The sequence below is a fragment of the Nannochloropsis gaditana genome (assembly GCF_000240725.1).
Source record: "Nannochloropsis gaditana CCMP526 unplaced genomic scaffold scaffold403, whole genome shotgun sequence".
Taxonomy (NCBI): domain Eukaryota; class Eustigmatophyceae; order Eustigmatales; family Monodopsidaceae; genus Microchloropsis; species Microchloropsis gaditana.
In genome coordinates this window covers 26,238-27,183 of record NW_005803550.1, presented here as the reverse complement: position 1 = coordinate 27,183, position 946 = coordinate 26,238, and positions in this window count along the sequence as shown.

Here is a 946-nt window from a genome sequence, read left to right as displayed (position 1 = left end):
TGGTCCGAGGGAAAGCTAGCAAAGGGAGTAAGGTGGGACTGGCGCCGTGGTGGGAGGGAGGAAAGGGGGAGGAGGACGGGGAGAAGGGGAGGAGGGCGGGTCGGTGGGAGGGAGCCGGGAGAAGCGCGAGGGAGGGGAAGAGAGAGATGGGGGAGAGGGAGGGAGAAAAGGCGGCCAGGGATGTCCAAGCCCAGTGCTGTGTGGTCTCGTAAAGGGGAAAACAGGACGGGGCCGGTGCGCAGTCGCCGCCTGGGGAGGCGAGAAGGGAAGCTTCTCGATGTTTCTAGATGTTTTCACGCACGTCGCTGGTGGGAGAAGCTTCTAGACGTTTCTACACGCGTGGCCGCTGCGGGCCGCGTCGCGGAGGGGGTATGAGGAGGAAGGAGGAGGGGGAAGAAGGTCGGTCTCGCGTGATGGCTCTCTCTCGAACTGCATATTTGTAGGTAATGACGTCACCGCGCAACGCTTGCTTGTAATACACGTAACGATATAATTCCAGCGACAAGTTGGAGGAAACAGGCATGACATGCCTTTTCTAGGAAGAAAAACATTTGATTGACGACAGGCAGATCCTCGGCGCGCCAATCATACCCGCCATGCCGGTTCCACGGAACGATCCGAGAATATTTTCCTTCTTTTCCTTCCATTTCACTATCTTCATACCTCCCTCCATATCTCCCTCCCTCCCTCGTCGTAGCCCTCTCTCCGCGCTTCTTCCTCTCTCTTCTTCTTCTTCCCCTCACGTCTGCCGTTGATAGACTACGATAGTACCCAACCTTCTCCCTTGCATCCTCCTTTTCCCCTTGCGTCCCCCTCCCGGCCATGCTTTACCTCGGACACCCCCATTTCAGTCACGCCCTGCATTACGGACAACGGGAGACGGGAGGATGAGGCTAGACGGCCCGCCTCCTTTCCCAGCCTGTCGACGCGCGCCTTCCCCTCCCTC